Below are 25361 nucleotides of genomic sequence, written 5' to 3'. Positions count from 1 at the left end.
GGGCAATAAATTTTAAGCAAAGAAATGTACTGATGGATTGGAAGATAAAGGGACTTGATTTATACTGTCAAACTCTTTAGTGTTATGGCTTGGCAGCATTACCACATTGATAAATTTAAGAAAAATCTGGCTTTGTAATAAGAATGAGTTGATTTAATATCACCTAGAATATACATCAATGTTAGTTCATACATTACTATTGAGAATAGACAAATAAAAAGAACTCCTATAGATACATTACATTATAGGATATATATTTTATATTATATATTATATATTATATTCTGTTGCATCACAAGCACATACTAAAAGAACTCGAAATTTGTGGTGGAAGTGCAGGAAATAAAAGGTATCAACAAACAGGAAAAGCCTGCTCAGTTCAAATTCAGGGAAATAGACTCCTTAATAGACTACTGTATAGGTACTGCGGAGTACTTGATGTCACCCACCCCTGTTCATATTTCTACCTTTATTGGGTGCTGTCAAATGCTTCATACTCTTAAAATACTACTGTGCTGTACAACTGTAAAGATATATTTGAACCTATAAAATTTTTTTATTCTAGTAATGAATTAAATAAGTGTGATATTGTGAGAACTGGAGTGACCTTCTATAGCCTATGAATAGTTCTTATGCATGTATGATGTCCAGTGGGTTTGTTGTAATTTTAACAGGAGTAAGAATATTGTTTGGTAAAAGATGACCATTTAGGTGGAATGTCTGTGGAAATTAGGAAGAGTTTTGAATTAGTACCACACGACAGTCAGGAAAAAATTAGCATGGTATAGCTTCAATAAAGCAAACGTTAAATGGTGCAACATGATGGAAAAAAGGATTCCAAAATTACCTGTCAGCATGGAAGTCAAAGTAGGATGCTTCAGCTGGGATTCTAAGGGATTATTTCTCACCAATATTTTATCATCTGCAATGAAATACAAATTAAAAGTGTGGATAAACCTTACATACAGCTTGCACTGGCAGGCAGTAGACCATAGTCAGTGATTCAGAGATTCAGCTTATTCGATGATGAGCGGACATATTCAGCTCATTGGTCCATCCATGCAAAAATGTGTTTTAACATGGAGTCAGACATCTATGCTGCTTTAAAAAGAATTTTCTACCTGAACAAAGGTTTTCCTCCAGAACAGGTTGAAAAAATTTAGGTTTTCTAGCAGAAAAAGAAGGCCATTGTGAACACCATCAGTGTGTCACTGTATCAAAAGAGGGTAAGATGGTATTTAAATACCCTGGCAGAGTAGCAGCAATAGGAAATAATGACTCTTCTGGATAGGATAAACATGATGTTGACAGGGAATCACCAGAATACATAGATTATATGCAGAATATATAGAATATATATACATTTCCATAGGAGGAAGATGTATTAGAGATGCTTGAAAATGATAAACAAACCCACCCACACAATGAAAGAAAAGTTTGTATGGAAAGACTTAAATACTTTAAATTGTTTACCATGTTAAAAAACGGTGACTAGATACCACTATAAAACCTTAATTCAGCCTACAAAGCAATCTAAGGCCACAAGAATAATTTTAAACGAATTATATGAGGAAAAAAATTGGTTTTTTTGCTTCAAACCCTTGCTAAGTAGTAGTGAATTCTGCATTTCATAAGCTCCACAACACATAAGACTTTTAACCTGAAAATATCTCCAGATGCCTTCATGTATTCTCTTAGCAATCACACATTTCCCAGGTTTGACAAACCCATACCTAACCTCCATCACATATTCAAACTGGATGTTTAGTAGAAGTACTGGATGTTTAGTACAATTGTTTGTGGAAGCCCTGATTCTTGGAAAATCAAATAATTGGGGAAAATGTCTAATCTCTGTTCCTTTAAAATATAGGAAAATACGTCATGATTAAGTGCTGCTCCTTCCAAACCTGTTGTTATTCCAAAAAATATACAGCTTAGCCAAAATAAGTGGAACTATTTTTGGAATAGTCTTACCATGAGCAATTCTTCAACATCTTTGCAATGAAAAAAAATCAATAATGAAAGCAAATACTGAGATGAAAATATTGAAACCAGAATTAATTTGTTTCTTAAAAAACTATCTTCAGCTAAGTACTAATTTTAACTAATAAAATATCAATTAAACATAGATATCAGTCAAAGTTGATATGTTGAATTCATACCTTAATAGACATTCTGCCATTTCAATATTTTGTCTTTCTCTCAGATGAGGTATTGGATGTTTTATAAGTTTGAAGGATATTTCATGAAAATTTGGAATTTTATTTGTAATAAATAAAGGTATTTATTATCAATTTAAATTTACTTAAAAGGTTCTTTTTGGATGTCTGGAGTAAACCAGAACTGTTCATTCACAGACCTCACATCAACATCAAAATTCACTTTGTGGTTAAGGTGTCTTGAGAGCTATGGTTTCTATATGAAAAAATTATTGGATAATGTAATAAACCACTAGAGAAATGTGCTTCTATACTGCAGCTCTTATCCTCACAAAATGGAGCACCTTGGAAAGATACATTTCCACATAAATTTGACAATTACACTTGCCAAAAGACTTCATTAATCTATATAAACTGAACTGTTTAGATAAAAACATTTCTGTCCTTGTATCCAACACTGAAAACTTTTCTACGCTTTACTGGCAACAATTGACAACAGAGTCTGTGCCCATATGTGTGATGGCAAAGTACAATCTTCTTAAAAGCTAACTGAATGATTACATTTACCTTTGAAGAATATTATAAGCCACAGTAAAAGATTTAATTATGGCAAATCTAATGTTGTACTTTCAAGATTTTGATTGATCTTTTTCCCTAATATACAATTTTCCATGGAACTGCAATAGATATATTGTTTGTCAATAATGCTATGTTTAAGCTTACATTTCCTTTCTTTATGCTCATGATTTTGATAGGACTTAATTCTTCCTCCCTTAATGAAGTTGAGTAATAACTTTACAGTAGTTCCATTGTAGTAGAGCATCTTGTATTACAGCCCTTTTAAATTGAGTAATAACTACACTTAGTATGTAATTAACAAAATATTATATTTTAACATTTATCTTTTAATATCATAATTAATTAATTTTTAATGCAACATTTACATTAATATTTTTATCTTCCTCGTGTTTCTTTTGTCAGGGATTAGGCTGGTAATTGTTCTTTGGTGGGTGTTTACAAACTTCAGGCTAAATTTTGCAATCCTTTGTTCATGATTGTGAGTACTTACTCAGGTAGTGTCATCAGTGCTAATTTTCCTGCAACCAAGTGCCTTGATCACCCGCTTATCCATTTTCCTTCAAGCACATTGGTGCTACACACTAACACCCACAATTTTCTCCTCATTTAAATCCCTCCTTAAAAGCTTCAGCTTTTGTAATGACTACAAATCGCTCCAGTCTTACCCTGGTTACTCAAGTGGCAACCTGGTTTCTGCCTTACTGCTAAACTCTGTTTGTCCTGTGGCTTCATTCCCCAACTTATGCAGCTTAGTATGCAGGAAAAGCCCAGAGATGCTTTACAACTTACACTGGGCATGCTCATGGCCTTCACTGGTTTGTAGAAAGGATGTCCATTGGTTTGCCTGCTTTTAATTTGCTTGTACTGAAGTGGACATCTTAGGACAGCCTTGACACAAAAAGTGGTGCTTTACCTAATGGGTACAGTTCTGAAATTAAGCTGTAATATGCAGAAAATCTCTCAGTGAAAGGGATTTTTCATTTTCTTGTATCAGCAGTCCAGTGCTGTTAATCTTTTTTGTTGTAAGAATTGAGTTTTCTAAAGTGTCTAAGGTCAGATGCCTACCATAGAAAATGCAATCTGTACAGCTAAAGTCTGGCATCCTAAAAGCAATGGACAAGAACTTCATAATGAAAAATGGTAGGCTGCTTTAAACTGTAGGATCTGCTACCAGAAAAACAATTGCCAGAAAAAAAATCCCAAACATTTCAAGGTAAAAATGCAATGTGATGCAAGTTATATGCCACCTAACTTTGGATTCTATTGTAAAAGATATGCACAACCTTATTTTTCAGAAGTGTCTGAAAAAACTTTGATTACACATCTGGGTGCATTCAGCTTTCACAGTATCAGGAGAAAGGAAGGAAAACAAAATTCAGGGAAGATAGATAATTTAAGCATCTGATTACTTCTGTGATGGATTAAATGTGAAGAACTTCCTGGCATTCCAGAAATTTGCAAGTTCTCTATGCTCAAAGGGAATCTATGAGAAAAGTGGAAAAACATAACAAAAAGCAAACAGAAGGTTTTTTATCTGATTCAGAATACAATAATATAAACATTATAATATTATTTTATTTATAAATAAATAAAATATAATATCTCCCCACTTAAACTGTCTGGAGAGTTTTGTGCAGTGGATCCTTAGTTATCTGAATAAAAGAAAAAGGGCTATCAAAGGATCTGACAATACAAAGATATTTTGTTGAACCTATTTTTTTTGAGAGTACTTGGCTTGAGAATACACACTAAATCTGTAAGTGTGAACTTTTATCTTAAAAGCCTTTCTGAGATGCAAGGTTCCACAAGCTAATGGGTACTTGCATAGTTTTTGAATTGGTGTTCGCTTTATGACTTTATTGCTAGTTATTTTGAATTTGAGTTATGAAAGTTAAATGATTAATTTATCTGCCATCCTTATTAGCAATATTATAGATTAATTAGGTCTGAAGTGACCTGATTAATTTATAAAACCTTTAACATAAAAGGCTTGTTCATTTTTCTTCAGACAAGCAATATGATATTTGCAATTTTGCTAACATGTCATATAAACTTTTCTTTCAAGTTTCTGATTAAATCTTAAATTAGTGGCAATTTTTGAAGGAAAGAAATACATTTACCTGTACTATGGAAGATTCAGTTTGGTTGATTGAGACCAAATGAAACATGCCATATGAAGTTTTGTTTCCATTTGACTCAGTAGCATGGGATCTCATCTGTGTGTTTCATTCTATCAGACAAAAAAGGCTGTTAATATGCCAAGCTGCATTTTAGAGACAAACTAGTAAATAGCATTAAACATATAGAGTGTCAGATAGGTCACAGAGGAAAAAGCAGATTAACTTAAGTATCTTGCATTAATAATGACATCTTGGCTGTAGTTGAGATTAATTTTATCTACAGTCACAAGAATAGACATTTTTTCCTTTTAAATGTTAGTTGCAAAATGAGATCATGTAGCCATCACTAGGGCTTATCTTGTCCTCTATCTCTTCCAGGGTGATAATAACAGGTGATTGGTTTGCTAGTGCTAATAACATCTGGTTTTATATAACTCAGAATAAAACCTGCAAACTGGAAAGATAACTATTTCACTCAGCAAAAAAAAGAATGAGATGACCTTGTTTTTAAAACCTACTTATGTGGCCTTAGTTTGCTTATTCAGCCATGTCTTGATTAATACATGTAGTAGTCCCTGTATATCTATCTATATCCTGTGTCTATAAGGCTTCTATCAAAAGTCTCCAAAGTAAAAATCTGGTGCCATTTTTACCCAGGTCTTCTTACAGTGAATCTTCTTGGCAAGCAGTGAACTACAGTTAGAAACTGTGAAATGTGCACCCCTTCCTGGTTCCTGTTGCATGCAGCTGTTTGTTCGTTACCTTTAATAGGCAAGTTTATTAATTCTGGTAGAACAAATTGGCTCACAAAGCTAAAGGTGTTAACATGGATACATTACACTAAATGTTTATGTGATTTGCGAGGGCTTCAAAGTTCTAGAACTAACTTAGCTCATTTTCATTGCAAATACGACTCTTAAAAGTTTCTTGGGTCTTTTACCACACCCACGGAAGGGAACAAAAGTAGATTATTTAGTGATAACAAACTAAAATTACTGAGTCGACACTTTTATTTTGCAGTCTTTATTCCAGTTGCTGTAAACTTCAGAGCCTTTATGAAGACACTTCTTAATTCTAAGATGCTTTTTAGTTTGCATTAAAAGGTAGTACATTTTGGAGAAAAGAAGCAAGAGTTACAGATGAAGTTATTAGCTGAAATGGCTTAAAGTGTTTGATTTCCATTCAAGCCAATTAGGAAAATTTACTCAAAAGGTGAGTGAAAACAATGGCAAAGATTTTAAATTCTGACTGCAGCTTTCTCACACCTTTGTGCCTGAAAAGAATCATAGAATCACTTAGGTTGAAAAATATCTCAAAGATCCAGCCATAAACCCAACACTACCAAGTCCATCACTAAACCGTGTCCCTAAATGCCTTATGTAGTTCCAAGGGTGATGACTCAAACACTTCCATAGACAGCCTGTTCCAGTGCTTGACAAACCTTTCGGTGAAGAATTTTTTCCTAATATCCAGTGTAAACCTCCCCTGGCACAACTTGAGGTGATTTCCTCTGCTCCTGACATTTGTCACCTGGAGAGAAGAAGCTGACCCCCACCTGACTACAGCCTCCTTTCAGGGGGTTATAGAGAGCAATAATGTTCCCCCTGAGCCTCCTTTTCTCCAGGCTAAACAACCCCAGCTCCTTCAGCTGCTCCTCATAAGACTTGTGCTCCAAACTCTTCACCAGCTTCATTCTTACTTATCTCATGGAAAAACCCAAAACAAATCCTCAAAAGCAACAACAAAAATAACTAAATTGAATTTCTTTTCTTAAGACAAAGTGAAGAGCAACCTTCTGAAAAAAAAAAAAATAAAGCCAAACAGAAGTAAATCAAGAAACACAAAAAATCAGTAATGAAGGAAGAACAGGAACATCTGTTTTGTTTAGGAAAATTTTGACATATGCTTAGGTCAGATGATATTGTTTTCTAAGTCTCTGTCTCCTATCCCATTCTGCTCACCATATTTTTAGGATTCTATAGCAAATCCTCCCTACTTTGCCATATTCAAATTATGCTGTAGACCCCTTAGTCTGGGAAGGCTGAATGTTCTTGTCAACTTTGCTGAACCCTTGTATGGAAGGCACTGACCTGCACTTTTATTCCCTCGGATAATTTGTGAGCATCATGGTTTGCTAACAAGCATCAAGCATTCTGTTTGGATTGTCATCTGCTGGCTATCCCCTCACCCTGTTCCCCATGTTTGCTCCTGTAAGCCCCACTATCATGCTGCAATATTTGACTGCCTCAGTGTTTCTCATGTGTGGGCCAGGACTCTGGCCCTTGCTGACAGTTGTCCTCTTCTGCCTATGCTCTCAGCCTGTGCAGCTTTGGCTCCACTGCTGAGTGGAGCTAAACACAATCATCCATCCTTGTATCACTGAGGCAGCAAACTACTCTTTCTAGCACAGATAGTTCTGTGAGAACTGGTTCTGCATGCCTTGAAAACTTCACTACAGCTTCTCATTAAAACTATGAGCTTTTATTGCTACCATAAACACATATGGAAGTAAGGAGTGGAAGTTTTCACAACTCGTAAGAATTGAACTGTTGGCCAGGACAAATCTGGTTTTCCCTGTGAACTAATAATGTTGATTTGTTCCAGTCTTTGTAGGATCCAGTTCTAAGTAATCTGTCACCATAAAAGAAAAATTTTGCAGGAGATTTAACACTGGCCAGGATTTGAAGAGAAAATAAATAAAAAAGGAAAGAATTCTAATCTTACTCCTAATATTTCTTCTCACCACAGAAACTTCTTTTTCTTATTTTTTAAGTGGAAGCTGTAGCAAAGCTTCAGAAATGGTTGAATGTAAGAAATGTCAGTGCTTTTAAGTTTCTGTTTCAGTTGTATTTTACATAGGCATAGAAGCTAATTGCAAACAGTTTTCTTTATTTTTCTAGTAACATTTGCATGTTCAGACAACAGACATATGTAAAGAGTGAGACATACACGAAAGGTCTAACAAAGCCTACAGACACATCTTTATCCTTGTCTTCCACTCCCCACAGTAACCTTAGTCTTCTTCACTGTGTTCTCTGCTGTATCTCAAATGGGGAGGAGAAGGTAGGTACTGCTGGTACTCCAGTCAGCATCAGATACTATCTTTATGAAAATACAGACTGATGATTGAAGAGCCAATGTCAACTTTCATTTTTAAAGAAAATTTTTGCTTAGTCTGTACAGCTGTAGGAATTATTTTCCTATCCAGAAAAATGCGACTGATTAAAAAATACACATGAATCATGAGGAAATAACCAATTTATCCTTGATATTTTCATGTATCTGCCTCAAACAAAAAGGCAAATTGCAGTGAGACAAAAATATACCAAACAGTTTGGAACCTATTTCAAATCCTTTTTCTAGCCATATATACTGAAATGTTTGGGTAATTTTATTTATTTATATATTTTATTAATTTATTTATTAACCTAATAAAGTAGTCAAGAAAATTAGTTTGGAGGAGCTAGACTTCAAAACTATTTTCTAAACAAATCCTTGATTAAGATTTGTCTACTCTGCATAACATCATCAATAAAGATTTGCTATATGCATAAGATATATTGTGAGCTTTTCAAAATCTATCAGATTTTGTTTTGGGATTTCAAGCACCTAAAAAATTATAATAATTGTGGGCTGAAGTTCAACAAATAAACATATTTCTATTGTTGCTTTAAAAAAGATAATGTTATTGCCACTTGAAGTAAAATTCATAAATGAATGGGTGATTTTTTTACTGGCTTGTTCATGTTCTCGACGTGTTGGACTTTTGAAAATTCACCTTTTTTTTTTTTTTTTTCCAGTGACACATCCTTGGCTAGCACCATGTCTCAAATCAGAGTAAAATGGATGCATTATTAATAAAAAATTACAGGGAGTGTTTCAGAGGGATATGTGCAACATATATTTTAATCTTGAAAAACGCAAGGTTCCCTCCCTTTTGCCCTCTGCCAGATCTTGTCCCCACTATATTATGAGTGATGCTCCACCCTAAGTAACACCAAGGTCAGGCAAAGTCTTCATCCTGTTTTAGCTTAACAACAAGCTCAGTTCCACTTCTGGAATATCCTTGTCCACATGCAGCTCATCAGTAGATCATCAGTCAAAGACATGACATTACTTTCATGTGATTTAAAAAGTAATAGCAAAAATCCTCCTCCTTCAATTACAGATGCCAGAAGGCACTGCTCATGTAAATTCAGTCCTCAGAAGACCATCAGGACTGAGTGGTTTGGCCTGTGCTCCAAGTGCTAAGCAGGTGGATTGCCAGGGGAAGGGAAAGTATCACTTGGGTTTTAGGCTGCCAAGCAACACAAGCTGCAAATGCCCCGAATTATGCTTTGCACTAGAAAGGGGATAACTGCATTTAGATGCCTGACCGTAGGGTCCCTTGAAACTCTGTAGCATTAAGGTGTGGCAGGAAATCCCCAGCACCTTAGGTGTCTGTTGATGAGCTACCAGTGAGCTTGGGAGCACTGAGAGTGCTTGGTAATTAGTAGTACCCACTCTGACACTCTCCTGCCACATGTTCTGCATCCCTGAGAGCTTCTTTGTAAGTCTTCTACTGGCACAGGAGTGGCAAAAGAAGTGGATGGCCAGGTAACAAGATTGAATGGTTACTCACAAGAAATAGTCTGGTTTGAGTTTGTTTGTTGGTTGACAATGTATCTAATGTGTTTGTTCAAAAAACAGGCCATATTTTGTCATACGTGCATGGAATTTGCTGGAAAATGAAAGTTCTGTCCTCTAAAAATCTCAATATTTTCTCACTCTTTTGCCCTGCAAGGAAAACAAATGTTTCAAAAATCTACAGATCTCCATGAAGCTAACTTGGTCCATGCAGAGCCATAGGAAGAGCTGCTGTTATAGTGCCACTCCCACCTACTCCTTTGATTATTCAACAGGACAGGATCTAGGGGTTGCCTCTTACAAGTCTGGGTGGGGATTTTTCCCTGCTGACAGTGGTTTTCTGGTTAGGTCTAGGCATGCTCTTCTGGCAGGCTCTGTCCCTTCAGGCAGGCAATCTGCTAGCTGCATAGGACATCATGCATAGAAACCCAGCAATCTCAATAGCACTGTGGGGTGGTCTTGGGTTTTTCTCAGCCCTAACCCCTTGAGGCTTCAGCCTTTTCTTCTTGGCTTTGGATCTGCACCTCAAAACCTGTCTTGGTCAAAGCTTACACAGTAAGTTTAATGCTAAAGCTAGAAAAAGATTGATGTGCTCTGAGTTTAAGTGCATAGTGGTATCGTGCCCTAGCTTTCACTTCTACTTGTAAGATTTGATAGTCTGCAAAACAGCAATAGACCTGATGCACTTTCCATGCATGTGGAAAGGTAAAGAAAGAAGGTAAAGAAACAAGGCAAATCCCATTGGGTGGACAGAATCCTCATTTTCATGTGATGAACAAATTGCCCAAACAAAAAATGAAACCTCAGTTAACACTAGATTTCTGTAAATAGTCACAAAAACATTACAATTCTAACAGCAAAAATAGTGTTTAAGTATTTTTGTGTTGTTTCACTTTTTTCAGTGATCATATTTCAAAGTTAATTAAAGATTGAAAAATAACAGCAACATGATCACTTCTTGTCTTTCGTTTGTGTGTTGGTACATGGCAAATCAGGTTAAAAATCACCTATTTGAGAATTGAGTTCAGATTTTCTAACCTTCAGCATTGCAGAATTACTAGACCTTGACTGCTACCACAAATCTGAAATTACCACCTTGCAGGTATGCACATTTGGCTAACACTTTAAATTAAGTTTCTCAAATAGAGATTTAATTTAGTTTTAAGAGGAGAGTTATTGTATGCTAATTAAACACCAAATCATTCCTAAAAAGGTATTTGCTGAGATTTAACAGCTGTGTAATAGAACATCCATGTAGTTGTTCACCTTACATAAACAGGCTCTTAATAATCAATGGAAATTCAATTAAGGTTAAAAAGATCCTAAGGAAGCTCAGTAATTACATGTATATGAATCAGCATTTAAGGACCTCCATTTAAAGTGTTACTAGCAGTTTAATATTTTCTTATATGTATTGAAATTTTATGATATTATAATATTTTCTCTCTCCTTCTTTCCTTCCCAGTAATGTAACTTCTCCTTCCCTCATATCTGCACAGCTTTCCTTTTCCCTCTTTAGTCTCGACTGACTAGTGATCAATATTCATCTAAAATTACTCTGTTTCTTTTTGTTGCCAATTCATTTATAAACTTTTCAATTACTATTTAATCTGAATCTAACGTGCTTCTGTTCATTTTCATTCTGTTTCATTTCTGTTCATATGCTTCAATATTAAGCATAACTCCAAAGGGCAAGTTCTAATTTCATGCATCCAACAGTGTTGCAAAAACTGAGCAGTAAGAGCACTGTCTGTACATATACTTAACAATTTTGGCAATCATAATATATCAGTACATTGCAGGTCAAGAAACATCAACTATTTTCCTCAGGAAAGGAATTTTTCATGTTCTGTTCAGAGGTTAAATACATGTATGCAACCAAAGACTGAAAAGTGTAAAAATCTGATTTAGTTTTGTTTTAAAATAGAAAGCAAAAATGGGAAAGGCTGGGGCAGGTGTGTTCCTGCATATCTGAAAAGCGTGCAACATTGCCTGAGTATTTTTGAATTATTAGGTGGTGTTTGACAGGAGTGTGAAGTAGAATTGAGATTGCTTTTGAAACAAAATAATAAACACTTTTGAAGAACTTTCTTTATATATTCTATAAAATATAGGAACCTAATAGTTCACTGAATTGGGTTGGAAAATGGGGGTTTTGTTCGGTGGGAATTCCTGACACCTGGAACTTTTTTCATTCTGAATTTTATCAAAATTCTACAAATTTGAAATTCAGATTTCTGGTTTTTTTCTTTATGCTGTCCTAGTGGGTCTGTCATTCTTAACTTTGAAGAGGTAAACAGGGACTGAAGAGTTAGAAAAGCCTGACTTCCAGCTAGAGACCCCTCTGAAAAGTATGCCTGAGAGGTGTCTTAGGGATTAGAGGAAGGAAAAGCATGTCATGGCTCTGCATCTTGCTCTGCTGTTGCTATCACTGGTAGGGCAACCCCTTGATTGAGGCGTTTATACTAGTTTCTTAATGGATTTGAAGAGGAAAACAAAAATATGCTTAGCACACTTATCAGTAATATATCCACCATTAGGGGCTACCTTGGTGACTTGCATATGGAGTGGTTTTCATCCTTGTGGAAGACTAGGAAGGAACGATGTTCTGCTCTGTACAGCTGGGTTTTAAGCACTGTGTGCTATTTAAATACAAAATAATTGTTGAAATGTGTCAAAGGAGTGAGTGGGAAGATTAATTAATTGCTCTTAGTAGACAGACTTTTATGTTGCATGATGGATGGAAATCTGTGTTGAATGAGGGAATAACTTTAGTGAAATGCAATGTCTCTGCAAATTCTTCACCCAGTTCAAGAATGGAGCCCTTCCAAGAGCAGAGAATTTTCAAGAAGTCAATAGCTTATATTAAAATACTGAATGATTTCTCATTGAACTTGATCTTTAATGATAAATTTTCAAACACAGGAATTAAAGGAAAAAAATAAACATAAAATTTGGAAAAGTAAACAAAAATCTAATGTCAATTGGAATAGTGAGAATCTAAATGTGAGTTCTTTTTTTGACAATGTAGCTGCTGCTTTGATTAAGATTTCATGAAGTATTCCTTTGTATGAATGAAGTCATGCAACCTCTTGAGAACTTTAACAAACAAAAATCAATACACAAAAACCAGGCAGTTTATAATTTAGTAGAGCCCACACAACATGCACAAGCCCAACAAAATAGGGACATGAACCATTGTTTAACTGTATATAGCTGTCAATGCTCCAGCTGAGAAGAACTCAACCAGTGACTGTGCTACTGGACTTGGGTCAACCCTAAAATACTGAAATTATCTTTTTTGAGAATGCTATGTTAAAGGAGAAAAATAAGTGTCTCTGTGTTGGTATTAAGGCTGTAAGAATGCAACTAGAGTGGAAAAACTGTCAGTTTGGAAAACAACTCCCTTCTCTCTGTTAGCATTGATTTCTGGAACTGCCTCTGAGTTATATGACTTTTAAAGCTCTGAAACATCTTTGCCACCTCTGGTTTGTGTTGGGAGATGGAATTTGAAGAGTCAAATCCCACAAGAAAGCTCTATTTGAAGCACTTCCAAACCAATCTGAAAAAAACCCATAACTTCAGAGCGTTCAGGATAGCTTTTCATAAACATCAAAACATTTTTGTTCTGTCTACTGGCAACTTACTGAAAGTGATTTGAGGTTAAGTCTTCAACAGTAGTAACTTAGAGAAATACCAGCATCAGACTTTGTGCAATGTTTTGGGTGTTGTGCATGAGGAAACAAGAATAAGTCCACAGAGGTACATTTCCATCTCAAGTAATCTGTGACATCAGTCTGTGGTCAATTAAAACAAACATGCATATGTTGAATTCATTATTTGTAAGAATCATCTTATGTGAGTATTTCTGGTTTATATTAAAGTGCTTTGGACCCAAACTTAGTTGGGGGTTGATATAAAATGCTGAAAGGTAAATAATTACAAGAGTAAACACAGGAAATGTATAAAGCCTTATGAAATCACCCATTTGATTGCTCATCAGAGTACTGCAAATGTAGTGTGGAGGACTTTTTTTCCTCATAGACGTAAAAGTTGAAAACTGATACATTTGCAAAGGATGTCTATGTTAGCTGTATATGAATATTTTAGCAATGTTTAAAACATCATAATCCTGAAACTAACCTATGCAGGTATAATTTTGTGCAAGAATTTCCTGCAGCTGTCAGATCCTTTAAAACCTTCCGTTTAAGTTGTATAAGTACTTCTTTCCTGCTGTTATTCTGTCCTGGTGTTATTTGTCTTCTAAACACAACATTGAATTTAAGACTTTGTTGTCCTCTGTGATGTCAATTTCCTGTCCCTCTTGTTCCTCCTCTTCTCTGTATAATGTGGAACACATGTTTTTGGGTTAACGCTTAAACTCTTGACTTCATCTTTATTTTAAATGAAGGGACATGAGTCTACTCATTTCTAATCCACTGTAGGATAGCATGGACCTGAGGGTATGTGAATTGCCCTTAAAGGAAATTTTGATTTTCATTTATAGATTTTTTATTCAGAATCCTGAAACTTTAACATCAGCCTAAAGTGTGCTGAAACAAATAATCTCTTTCATCCTTTCCTTTTTTTTGAATCATTGAATGTAAATTTGTTGATAAATGTACATTCTGTCTTAAACATATGGAGGGACGGATGGACGGATGGACGGATGGATGGATTGTTGTATCCTTTGGTGTTTAACTATCTCAATGAATGTTTCACTCAGGTCAATAAAACCTTAAAAAGACGTGCCCTTACTGACTAACCAAGAAAAAACTTCTTTGTAAGTACCCACAATTGCTCTCTGGAACCCTTAATTAAGCACCTAAATTATGTCTCTCTCAAAAGGGTGAAGCACCTGTGTCCCTGAGACGTCAGCAACATTTGCCCTCTGCCAAGCCCTGTCTTTGGTTTTACCAGTGGAAAAAGAACTCTCTTTGTTGTGTCTGTCTTCACCATGTGCGTATGATAATTAGAAAAGGACCTTAAATACGATTTTTGGCTACACATTAAAATGTATCACCATATTTCTGGAAAAAAATTAATTAATAGCTCTCATAACTTTCAGACTTGCATCCCTAAGCTTCCAACTCTGCATTGAGATAACTTCATAAATATAACCTGACAAAAGTGTTACTTCAAAAACAGTGGGAGTTACAGTTCTACATACATTTTGAAATCAAGCCAGTGTTACTTAAGTGCCTAAATGTGGATTTAGAACTCTAGCTTTAGGCATCTGAAATCTGTGGCCACATCTATTTTAAAACATCCGCTAACATCAGGAGGAGTAATTCATGTTTATTTGAGGTCTGAATTTAAATGTCTCAGCTTTGGGTTTCCCCCTTTTCTTCCCCATCTCCCACAACTTTGTTTAATACTTCAATCTACGTACCTCAGCCCATTTTTAAATAGTATATGAACTAACAAATAATAGGCAAAATGATGTTAATCTAAATTATCTTTCTGTGACTAAATATTGTTTCTTCTGAATTTAAAGAAAAAAGAATTGAGTCTATATACAAATAATGACAAAAACATATATTCTCCTTACCTGTTTGTTTATTTATTTATTTCAGGAAATAGTTGGAAAGGGGTATTCACTTCATCTTTTGTTAAAATTCTGTAATAAAAACTTTGCAGTCTTATATTTTAAAGCAAATTTTACCCTTATTTCAACTCTTCTAGATAGAAGCCAAGAGGGGTGAGAGTTGGAAGAAGGTGACTAGGTTAGTTTTTGTGTATATATATATGTGTATATGGGTGTTGTAGTCAACTTTCAACCTATTTAAAGCTTTCCACAATAAAGAAAGGAAGACATGGATTTTTTTTTTTTTTCTCCTGAAATTTCATGAAAGAAAAAGTCCATCAGCATTAAACTCTGCACTTTAATATTCAGAGCATTCACTGTGGGTTGGGAAATTTCACTTCCAGTTATTTGTCCTGGTATATTTTCTGTTTTGTACACCTTTCAGTATAAAATGTGCCAGAAAACACTGAAGTACATGTTGAAAAAGAAAAAGATGTGCTTGGTTGCTTAGGTGAGAGAAAAGATTCTAGGATTTGGCTCACAAATGAGTTTAGGCATCTCCCTGCAGTCTTGAGTGAGATGAAGTGCTCTTATAGCCCGTAAGAGATTCCAGAATTTTAGTAAATAAAATTTCTTTAAGAAAATACGGTTGTTTGATTACTATGTAACAAACTCCCCCATTTGATTTGTAAAAAACCTCTTCCTTTTGTATGTGAATCTTGAGGCTGTCCAAGAAAATTTCCTTCAAGAACATCCAGAATATATCAGTACAGAGTAATACAGGAATTGCTACTTTTGTTTTGATGGTCCACGTTTATCCATAATATCCATGATTTCGACATGATTAAGAATCATTGATTTTTTTCTCCAGCATTACTCTCTCCTTTCCTCTCTCCCTTCCTCCCTCCCTCCCTCAAAAATGTTCTACAAGGTTATTTCATCATATTCTAAGATCAACAATAAAATAGTGATCTGACAGCTAATTTTGCTGATAAAGTTATTATATCTTTAATTATTATGACTTGTTCAAACAAGATGTCATTAAAATGAACATTTAAATACATTCTTCCTTTCACATGAGTACTGCCAAATAAAATTGTGTTGAATTACACAGTTTCAGTCTTGGCAAAATTATACAAATGTAATCCAATGTATAGCTTTTTATATCATGTGTTAATTTTTTAAAATGACAGTTAAATAATTAAATTGGAATGTTAACAGCAGAGGTTCTTTCTCCTGAGAAAATTGCATTGCCATTAATCTTGCTTCTTGCTGATGTTTTACCGACAGTGTTATCAGAGGTCTAAAATCCAAAGTTGAATAAGGAGCTTTAATTTTAACTTTGTACATTTTAGAGCAATAAAAATTCAAGATGTTGCTCCAAACTTCATCGTAATTATGCCACATAACATTGAGATTTTAATAATGGACTTTATTTAATGGCTCAGTGAATTCTGTACACTGTGGACTAGAGTTGCATACACAATGCAAACTTTAATACACTTCTGTCCAATCTTAAGATATTTTAAGCTCTGAAGACCTGGAAAGCTTTGTTTTGTTTTTAATTTTAGGTTATTGTAAAGGAAAATATTGTCCATCTGCCAAAATTTACATGATGAATTTTACCTAGATGATGAATTAGTAGGGAGTTAAAAATATAAGACAGTTCTTTTAGTTTTATTTTTTGTTCACAAAAAGAACTTGGCCTAACTAAGGCATATGATATATTCTGAGAAACAAATTGCATAGCAGTAAAAACGCTCTGTATAAATATTTACTTGTACAAGATGCTTTTCACTGTGGCTGTGTTTTATAGGCCATGAATGAATTAGTTCAACCAACAGTGAAATGTCATCACCTCTAGAGTAAAATGTGGCAGTTTTTTAACAATGTACATAAATGATACAAAACAGCATACAGTGAATTAAATGTATTTAAGTACTTTATTTAGTTGCAACTTAGAGAATATTTAAGTTGGCATCATGTATTTATTCAGTTTGGACTTTGTCCAGGTTGCTGCAGTTAACAATTTTAGCTCTTGTGAAATGTGCCAGGGGATATTAGCCCACTTGGTCAGCACCTTAGATTTATGTATGGTGCACAGATAATACCACCAGCAGCATCTTAGCACGGCATTGATTCAGTGCAGAGCCAGAGTGAATAATACCACCTACTGAGTGACCAACACCACTTCCTACAACAGCTGGGTTTTCCTTGGAGGTCTTCCATCCCAATTACACAGCAGGCCCAATCTTGCTTAGTTTATGAGATCTGACAAGATCAAAGCCCAAGGTGGTATAGCTACAGACTTATACTGTCTTGTGTATTTGGCTTGCTAGCAAATTTATGTCAAATACATGTATCGAATGATTTCTAGTCAGATGCAGTGTTGTCGTGTGTGTCAATGTAGGAAAGAAAGAGGAAAAAAATTATTCCAAAGCTAAAACCAATATTACACACACACACACATATATATATATATATATGTTTGGAACAGTCACAAAACCTGCCTTCGTCTTCTTCACCCTAAAAGACTCTTCAGGTCTATTCTTTCCATCAACATTGAGAAAAGAGTGACAATTTCTATTAAATGTTTGTAAAATTATTTTAATACACATGTAAATTTTCTTTTGACAAGTCTTCTTTTCAACTCGCTTTAAAATAAGTGTTCAAAGCATCAGGACAGTCAGAAATGGAAACCAGCTTGGTCATCTAAATGTATGTCCTCTTGCAGATTTGTTTCTTCTGGAATTAATGCAGATTTTATTAGTCTTCCAATACACTGCCAAATGAACAGAAGGAAACATTATTCATTTTCCCTCATAATATCCATCAGAGGGTTGTGCTGCAAGCAAAGTCCACTGGTGCTCTTTCAGGGGTTTTTTTAGTTTATAGGTGTGGTTGAGGACATTGTAACAATTCCACCCATAAGCAATCGAGTACCAACTATTAACTCACTTTGATAAAATTTTGCCCTGTGCCCAGAGAGGTAGACTTTGGTCTACAGTGTGCAGCTACAACATGTCTGTCTCTTCTAAGGAGAATATATTGGAGCACATACTCTTGTGCAAGCATATCTGTGAGAGCAATGCACACAGCTCATGGAGGCTGGAAAGCACCAGTAGCCTGTCAATTCAGGAGTACAGGAGATATTTGCTAAATAAACCTCTCATGTGGTCAGCCTCATAGCCCAGCCACAGGTAACATAGATGGGGCCTGTATTGACAGCACTGAATTTTTATTTTCCAATCTCCTCTTCCATGTATTTGAATCTTCTGTGAAAGCCAAAGACAAAATTATTTCCGTCTGGTATTTCCCAGGCTCATGGAAGAAAACAATCAGCTAACAAAATGATTGGTAATACACTTAGCATTTCACAATGGTGCCCTTCCTTATATATCAATATACATTTTCACTTTCCCCGTAGGATTTGCATGTGACAGCTTCAGTACCCTGATTCATATAATTTTTACCTCAGTAATAACCTGCCTACTCCCAGACTCTGCTTATAATTCTTAATTGTTTACAAGTGACTATAATGAACTAGTGATGAAGTTTCTCTGTTCATTGTTTATTCCTTGTGGCAATGAAAGCTGACTGAGAGACACTTCTTTGGTATTTCTTTTCAACCTTGAACAGCATACTAATAGGCAGGTGGATTGACAGGTAGACTGATATTGGCAGGGGTAGGGGAAGGGAAAGATTGCTTGACAGAGCCTGTCTTTATGGCATGTGCACAGTGATCTCCAAAGAAGGTATGTTAAGTACCAATTCCTTTAGTTAAAGTCTTATTGACTCTTGACCTGTGTTTCAGTACTTATAGCTGACAAAATATATATATATGGTGCAGAATTTCAGTTTTCATTCTTAATGGGGAAAGTATCAGGGCACTTCATCTGCTACTCTTATTAGTACCCTCTGTGTCTCAGCAGCTTTTAAAAATATGTGCAGCTATTATAAAAATTGGTCTGGTTTTAGGTCAAAAATTCAGCTACATTTAGATTGTTAATTTTACTTTTATTGTACAGTAATAAGTCACTATCCCTTTCTGTTGCCACTATGTGGCAGATATGCATTTGATCATGTTATAGAATCTATGCATAATATGTTTCAGATTAGCATATTTCACCTAGCTTAAAAAGCTGCTGTTCAAGAGGTGGGATTTTGGGGTTTGGGTTGGTTTTGGTTTTTTGTTGTTTTGTTGGGTTTTTTTTAGTTTTCAAGTGGAAATGTTTATTTACAAAACTCAGAGCAATCCCATCCACTGGAAAATTATTCTTTAGCTCAAATTTCCTCTTCTCTCTTATTCTGTCTGCATACTCAGTTTAAAAATCCTCTTTTTTCTGCTTCAGAAAGCTGGATGTGAGAGTAAGAGGTGCTTGGGAATCTGAATGCTCAACAGTGTAGGCCATAAAGTATCTTTGCTGGCACTTGTGAACTGAACTGGGACAGCACAGCTGGATCTGAACATTAATCCCTCAATAATTGATGATTAATCTATTAAAGTTTAATGGAGAGTTGATAAGTAATGGTCTGGCTGCCATGTCACTTGATTGTAAATATAGCAAGTTGCCTGGAAATATGTTTTCTTCTTTTGTCCATCAGAAGCAAACATAGAGGAAGGAGAAAGAAGGAAAGAGAAAGCTAGATGGAAGGAGAAAATATGTCTGTGACAAAAGTTTGGGTCAAGGAATCTGTCTGTACCATGGCAAGCACAAAGCACTGGTGGCAGTCAGAGAATCACACACACAGGCAGACTCCTCCTGTGAACTGCCGTGTTGCAATTCTGTGCCACACAAGTCAGTTCTAGTGCACTCTGACACTGTTACCTGACAATATCAGGTTGAGCATGTTTAATCTTTTTCAAGTACATTTTTGGAGCAGTAAATGGGGTTTCAGACAGGAAGAAAACCCAACCCCAAACCACTAAGAAGAACAAATCCCTTGTAATAGGTAAGTTTAGTTCTTTATTTCTTCGAGAAACTGTTGGAGGTGGAGGATTGCACGTCAGCGTGAAGTGGCAGTGTCTCAGTATGCTATTGAAGAGCTGCACTTGATGATTCAAGCATGTGTTTAAGGAAGTCTTAGACAACACGTGGCATGAGAACCACTTTTAGCACAAATAGCTGACATTTTTTGTTTGTCAGTGGCCTTATATGTGCAGACATTACACTATGTTGTGGTCTTAAGTCTCCTTCCAGAAGAACAAGGCTTGCACAACATGAAATTCACCAGTATGGATGAGACCAGTATCTTCCATCACATTTAATTTTATCTCCTACCAATCATCCCATTAGGAAATGGGAATTAGGAACATGTATCTGTTCCTGTGGCAAACCACCATCAAATATATTTGTTGTATTTGAGTATTTGTCACATTGGGTGCTATAAGATAATTTAGAACATGTTTATCTTTCTGTGGCAGTTTGGGTAGATAATAGAATGTAACTTGAAATTGTTTCATCCCATTCATCTGATGTTGCTTATACTACCTGGGTTGAGTAGGATGCCTGACACCCAAAACCAGCTCTTAGAGTATGCAAGTGGATGACTCATATTAGAGGTGATGCATTGTTTGAATATTTCTGTTCAGAAACGTAATTTCTAGTTGTATACTTTTTAACTATGAAGCAAGCATTTGTTACCCATCTTCTTCATTCATTTTTTTTCATCATTCTGAGGGAAAATGTCTTTTAGGACAAAGCTCAGTACTGGTGTTTAGCTATATTACAGATTGAAAGTTACTTGAATTAAATAATTTTTTTAACTTAACTATGCTTAGCTTTTCTCTTTTTAAAGTTATCCTTGATGTATTACAAAGTTTTATTTAATAATACCTGAAAAAAGTTAGGCTATAAAGATTATGGAGAGTTAAAACAATATTCCCAACAGTGATAGAGTGACCTGGAGTTGTTAGGCTGGTAGAGCTTTTCACCATTTTACTTCTCACTGTATTTGAAAAGACACAGTGGTAAGCTTTAAAGCAAGAAAATTAATAAAACAATTGCATTCTGCTTCATTTATATGAAGGAACAAAAATAATTGTTCATTTGACACTTGGCTATAGCAGTCAATAAAGAACACATAATCTTTGGTTTGCTGAAGCCATTTTATATGGTTTTATAATTTTATAATATGACAATTATACATAGAATTAATATGTGATAATGCCACAAATATTTTAAATGTACAGTTTAGCATTAAAAAATATTGTAAATTTTCTGTGATTTCAGTTCTGAGTGCTGCTAGGATAATGGAGAATTCTGAATGAAAAGCAAATCCAGCTGAAATATGACAGATTAGGTTATGATGAAAGCATGAGCCTAAGTAAATATCATGTGCTTTAGAAGATTACATTTTAATGAAAACAAATATTTTTAAGGATACATATAATTCAGAACGGAAGAAAGGATTATGAATGTATATTTATATCCAAATGCATTGGAGAAGAATTTTTTAAAGTCTATATGACATGATTGCAGTATCTATAGGGAAAAAGAGGTTCAATATCAATCTTGCTGTTGTAACTGAGCGAAGTCATGTACCAAGGTCTGTTTTATGTGTCTGAAGAGGTGGAGAATTTCTTTTCCTATTAATCATATACCTCAGAGTATCTTAACATAGAAAGTAAAATAAGATGTTTGACTTGTAAAAGTATAATTATAAATGGAGATAGTAATAAATTTTTAGGCAATGATTCAAAGAAATACTATTTAGTTAAACAGAAACAAAGCTCTAGAATAGAACCTCACCCTGGTATGATAGACAAACATATGTATATTTACCCTGGCTTTAGATATATCAGAGCATTTATCTTGTAAAAAAAAACCAAACCAAACCACAAAACCAGCTCTGTGCTTGTAACTGTAAGATGGTGCGAGCATTCCAGGCCCTCTTTAATAAAGTACATACCACTGATAAAAAACCAGACTTTTTGTGCACTCCTCTTCCAGCACATTAGGAAGCACAAGTACAGCACCAGGCACACAGTTACCTGTTCCAATCACTCTTTATAATTCAGGACATGCCAGCAGTGATTCACCCTCCTCTTTGGGCTCACTTGCAACATTCAGTCTCAGGGGGACCAATGGTCTGTTCAGGAGACTGAGTCCAAGATATATTTAGGCTTACTTGAGAATTTCATGCAGTCTGTATTCTGGCCTTGTCTTCAAGTCTCTTTTTTACTCCTGTTGAGTCAAATAATAATAAAAACTTTATTCATGAAGTGGAAGGCTGGAAAAATTTGTTTTCATCTTGCAGAAATATTACATCAAGATGGTGGCTGTGTGAGTGAAGCAATAACAGATGCACAAAACTTGTTGACTTATGTAAGACAGAGAGAAGGCCAAGGACAGATTTGTGGAAGGAAAGCTCACTAATTCAGAAATACATTTGGATTTGTTTTTTTTTAACCTCAAATCATTTGTGTAAGCACCAAAAACAATAGGTTACATTGGATTGGCATTGGATAGGCATCAAATATCTTATTTCCACCTGAGCAATAATTTTCTATTTTTTAAATTATTGTTTTTTATGATATCTAGTTTGTATGTAATGATTCCCATCTTACAAACCAAACAATACCTACACAAGTTGCATAACATTAATCATATTTAAAAATAATATAAAATCTTCATACTTAGAAATGTCTTTGCAACAACTTGTTCCAAAGGGAAAGGTAATCCTGTTACAGACCAGCTACATAGCAGCTTGAAAATGTCTGCAATAAAAATCAGTCAAAGGCCAACCAGATTCAAATGCCACTGCTGGAAAAGCAAAATCTATAAACTGGCATGTGGGTTCTTCATCTGCCAAGCTTGTCCCCTGAGTAGATAAATTGTCTGGCTCCTGTGCATGAACTGACAGGGAAAACAAACCAGAGCAGCCTATGTTTGACATCACCAGTAACATAGTAATGTCAAATCCATCTTCAGTGGAGTATGAAGACTTCTCAACTCTCACTGATCACCTGTGAGTCTGAAAAAAATTCTGAACTCAACATATGTCTGATTTTTGGCCTCCCATATTCTAAAACTGTTATTGTAATGAAACAGTTGAACCTTCATAGGGATTTCAGTAACCTTTCCTTTTTGCTTTTTTTACATTTTGTGGGCCAAAGACTGTGGAAAAGGATATTGTTCTTTATAAAACTGAGCTTCTGCAGAACTGAAATTTGGATGCTTGAAACCTCTACATTTGAAATCCATCAGTGTCATAAAAATCCCAGGTTTCTCAAATATGAAGGTAGATAAAATTTCTGAGACCTACTGTTAAAGGAGGTTTAGATAAGACAGGAAAAAAACACATCCAATTTCTTTGCAATGGGGATTGAATTTCTTGTGTCACATGAGTAGTGACATGCTTCCAGACCTTTGGCAATAAGTTACCCATGCCATATACAGTCATGGAGCTGAACTTCCCCATGGGAAATATCTGTATTAGAAGCCGTTTTACAAAAGCAGAACATTAATTTTTCATGCAGGTAGTTTACATAGCCTTTCTCATACAAATTAAAACTTTGAGGGGGAAAAAAAAATCTTTTAATCATTAACATCACAGCAGAAAGAAAAAAGCTTCTTTCTAACATGGTGAAAACAGTAGTGTCAGCAGTTACAGTCTGCAGGTCTTAAAGCTGGCCAGGATTTGTTTATGTCTTCTCTGCCACAGGAAGACTTTTTCAGAATCTCAATTCTCTGTCCGCAAAGAACTATCTGATAATTTCAGCCCATACCTTTTCATGAATATTATCTTCGATCACTTTTATTTTTCCTTCTGCCAGTCCTTCCCTGCCTAAATTTATCCTAGTTGATAGTAGCCTTCTGAGCTACTTCCTTGTGTGTTCATCCTTTCTTTTGCTAGGACAATGGCCACAGCTCTCTTGGTTTCCAGCTACAATATAGGTTTGAGTCTCTGTGCTCTGGCTTGAATTCAGCTCTTCTGAATGTGCATGGCATGAATAGATAATGACATTTCAGATCGGTTCTCCACAGGGCTATGCACAAAGACATTGATGTCTACCCATCCCAGAATACATCTACCTTTTTTCCCTTTTATCTCCCCCTTCAGTACATCAGGTTCATGTTGTGGTGGGTAAACTAGCACTGGCCTTCTTCCTCACTTGCTTAAAGCTTGATACATCCTTTGTCTGTAGCACATGTTCCTGTTAAACCCTAGGGGTGAGGTTCCTGTCAAACCCTAGGGGTGAGGTTCCTGTCCTACGAACATTGGAATTTCATCCTTTTCCCATTACTCTTCAATCTTCTGCATTTGCTAGGCAGAGGAACCAATCAATGCAAGTGTCCTGATCATCCTCTGTGTAGACCATGTTTTCTCAATTTGTAACACCAGCTGTTTCAGGAACAAAGCATTGTTTTTACCAAAATCATTTATAGAGCATCCAAGCAGCTCAATCAAAAGGCTAGCCTTAGGTTTGTCACCATTTGATCCGATCATTTCCCTGTCAGTAAAATTTACTGCTGTCTGTCTTACATCTTTGACCCCATTTTTTACTATCTCCCAGCTTCTCTAGATACTTCATAATTTCTGATGTAACAGCAAATTCCATATTTAACTAAGTTCTTATTTTAATGCTATTATGAAGACCTAGGATAAAAGGAAGTGGTTTAAAGTTATTTTGTTGACTGAGGCAAATTCTTTTTCTTTACAAGAGGAAAATGCATATAATAACAGAGATGAGTTATTTAATTTGCTTGTCACACACTTTTCTCTGACTAGACACTTTAGCTCTGTGTTCTGGTGTCTGATCAAGCCCTGTTTTATTGCATTCATCTTTATTGCATGCAGCCTCACAAAATAGTGCAGCAAAGGCTCTCTTCAGGATCCCATGATTTTCAAGAGAAAGTGGCAGTATGAGTATCTGTTATATGTCAAGAGCCCTTCAGAAGATTTAAGATGGAGGTAACTTAAAAGTAAGGGTTACATGCTTTTCCTCTCTTGAAGGAAAAATGGTGACATTTAGGTATTTGAAAATAAGTAAATGGGGTAAGTAAATTGAATTTAAGGGAATTTCAGTCAGTTTCATTGAATCAAAATTCTTTTTTTCCCCTTGGGGGGATAAAGAAAAGCCAGTTAAAGAATGTAGTATAATTGTTTACATTTGAAAAGAGTTTTTCAGTGCCACTTATGACAGGTTTTACAGTACAGGCTTTGGTAAAAAATACAGCACTGGTTCAAATATGCTCTAGTTTTTCAAGTTCGCTTTTTAAAATTTTTACAAAATTATGTGATAATATAAGAAAAAATATGTATAAAATATATCTGGGAATTATCATTGATGTGATTCCAGTACTTCAGCACATTATGTTCATTTCATGCTGGATATTTAATACC

At 35.3% G+C, this 25361-nt stretch overlaps 1 long non-coding RNA gene across 1 annotated transcript in view; it reads right to left on the bottom strand.

Annotated features, from left to right (window-relative positions):
* Positions 1-17644: 17644 nt before the first annotated feature.
* LOC109143865 overlaps positions 17645-25361 on the bottom strand; it is a 44369-nt gene continuing 36652 nt past the window's right edge. The window contains exons 3-4 of the long non-coding RNA XR_002044247.3: positions 22143-22198; positions 17645-17793 (exon numbers count right to left, since the gene is read on the bottom strand). This is a non-coding gene — a long non-coding RNA (uncharacterized LOC109143865). The remainder of the gene's footprint in view (positions 17794-22142; positions 22199-25361) is intronic.

Source organism: Corvus cornix, chromosome 2 (assembly GCF_000738735.6).
Source record: "Corvus cornix cornix isolate S_Up_H32 chromosome 2, ASM73873v5, whole genome shotgun sequence".
In the NCBI taxonomy this organism is placed as follows: domain Eukaryota; kingdom Metazoa; phylum Chordata; class Aves; order Passeriformes; family Corvidae; genus Corvus; species Corvus cornix.
This window is presented reverse-complemented; position numbering and strand designations above follow the sequence as displayed.